Genomic DNA, 2,909 nt, shown 5'->3' on the forward strand with positions numbered 1-2,909 from the left:
TTCTCCGTTTCTTGTGAGTTTTCGTGAAGGAACTACAAGGACCCGCCCAAATGTTAGCCTATGTGCGTGCGCACCCACTCATATGCCAAAATGTAGAAATTTTACAATTATTTATAAAATTATTATTAATAAATTTTCCAAGCCTCGACCCCTTTTATTGTTAATTACCATTTAATTGCGAACTTAATATTTCCTTTATTGTTTAATTTAAATTTAGTTATTTGTTTAATATTTAATTGTCATAGAATTAATTATTAATTAATTTAATTTACCATATATATGATAAAAAGAATATTTATTAAATTCTTAGATTTTTAAAAAGAAAATTATTTGGTTAATACTCAATTGTCATTAAATTAATTATTAATCAATTTAATTAATCTTAGATTTTTATTTTAAAGAAATTATTTATTCAATTCTTAGATTTTTATGTAGACAAAAAGAAAATTATTTGTTTAATATTTGTCATTGAATTAATTATCAATTGATTCAATTAACTTCAGACTTTTATTTTAAAAGAAAAAAAGGTAATTATTTATTTAATTCTTCGACTTTTACGCAAATAAAAAAAAAAGAAAATTATTTGTTTAATTCTTGGATTTTTACGCTAATAAATAAAAAAAAAAATTATTGGTTTATTTCTCCCTTATTAACATGCATTGCGTAATAATAGCTTTTTGTACGTTTAATAATTGAGAGTAAAAAACAATAAAAATTAATAAACAAAATTAATAATAGTTTTTTTTTTTAAGAATATTATAAAGAATCTGTTAAAAATAAATTTCATTTTTCTTTTTATCTTTGGAACACGTGGCCTGGGAATTTTTTCATCATTTGTTTTTTACTAAAAGCTTCTTTGTGCTCTTTTCCGAAACCTTTGAAATTTTATGGCCCCCATAAAATAGCCTCAAGTTTCTAATTTAATTTTTGTAAGAAAATATTCCCAGGCGACGTCTGGGCCTTAACATAATGACCCTAGTGTCATTACAGAGACTTATCGTATTTATTTTCCGATATCGGAGTAAATAGGATAAGCTTGGTACTTAAAATCTATTTAGTTTATAATCTTTCTCGGAACTTCCTCGAGTGCAGGAATAAAAAAAATTGTAACATGAGTCTAAATAAAATTTTATGGTCGCCTTGAGATAAAAAAAAAAACGAAATAAGAAATAAAAAAAAATAAACTAAAATAAAATAATTTCATCTACTAGAGATAACGCAGGACATAACATAAAATTTGAAAATATTTTCAAAAATAAAAAATTTTATCAAAAATTGGATATTTATTCAAATATTGAAAATTTTTTCGAAAATCGAAAATTTTTCTTAAAAAATTATCTTAAAAAATTTATCTCAAGGACCAATACAATATTTAGATTCAATAGTTAGATTCCTATTAACCCTCCTGAAAATCAGTCCAGTGGGAAAAAAATCACTGAAGTACTTCAAGTGAAAAATGTGATATTCATTTTTAATCTGGAAGTTTCTAAAAGTGAACTTATTTAAGATTTGTATTGTTTTGATGACCAATGTCATTGATACACATTTTTTTTTTTTAATGATTAATGATGTATGTTTCGTTACTCATTAAAAATTTGTTAATGGATACTACATTGTTACACTACTCATTAAATCGTTTAATGAGAATTCAATATGTTTTACATTGAAAATATATTTTTAATTCACAAAGTACCAGAAGTACATTTTCATTAAAAAGAAAAAAATTAGGAAAACGGTTGACCCTGAAGGCCATCCCTCAACTTCTCGCTAATTCCATACCTAGGCGCTTAAAATTGCACTTATCACGTTTTTAAACTCTTTGAGCTCAAAAATACAATTTATAAGTTATTTTGAGCTCCCCGTGCCTAAAGAGATAGCTTTCCTATGCTTTTGAGCTCTTTGAGCTTAAAAGTCTTGTCCAAGTTCGATGAAACACAATTTTTAAAATTTTCAAACTGCTATAACTTCTAAATGAATCAACCGATTTTCACGCGGTTGGCGGCGATCGATGTAGTTTTTTAATATCTATGATAAAATGGGAAAAAATTGATCTGATGGGAAATTTCGAAGTTATTACAAAAAAACACAAGGAGATAAAGACCAAGACAACCGGTGTAGTCAATGCTCTTGGAAGATTCAAGAAACTGGACGAGGAATGGCAGTCATTACGACGCCGCATTGAAACTGAAACTGAGACGGAAGAAGCAATGGACACTGGAGCCGACGGTGACGGTGAATCTGCTGCTGAGGACAAGGGTGAAACTGACACAAGGTCTGGAAAGAGAAAGGACCGAGATTCGCCAGAGCCAACCGACAAAGTCACAAAGAAGAAGGACTTGAAAAAAAGCCCTCCCCAACGACTGGCAGGGCAGGGCGACGAACCCAAGAAGACGACTGACTGGGAAAAAGTACAGTCTAAGAAGGAGAAGAGAAGGCTAGCTAGAGAGCAACTCTCAAAACAGCCACCGAAGGAGCCCAGGCCAGAGCCTAAGCGGAAAAAACAACGCAAATGGATCAGACCCGACGCACTGATCATCCGCCCGGCCGAGAAAACAAAGTATGCCGAGATTCTGCGTCGTATAAAGCAGGACGTCCCATATGAGCAGGTTCGTTCAACTGTGGATAAGATCAACAAGACCAGAAGTGGGGACTTGTTGATTACGACTTCGAGGAAGAGCACTGACAAAGGCCAAGGTCTGCAAAAGACGATCGCGGACATCCTTAAGGAGGAGGCCAAAGTGATTTGCAAAGGGCCACAGGAGACCATCGAGATCCGAGATGTCGATGACGACACGACGAAAGAGCATATTCAGACCGCTCTAAAGAGGGAAGCTGGAGAAAGTTGTGAAATCCCACTAGAGGCAATCAAGATCCGTAAAGCCTTTAGGGGTACACAGACAGCCACAGTG

The sequence above is a fragment of the Cotesia glomerata genome, linkage group LG3 (genome assembly GCF_020080835.1).
Source record: "Cotesia glomerata isolate CgM1 linkage group LG3, MPM_Cglom_v2.3, whole genome shotgun sequence".
NCBI classification, from domain to species: Eukaryota; Metazoa; Arthropoda; class Insecta; order Hymenoptera; family Braconidae; genus Cotesia; species Cotesia glomerata.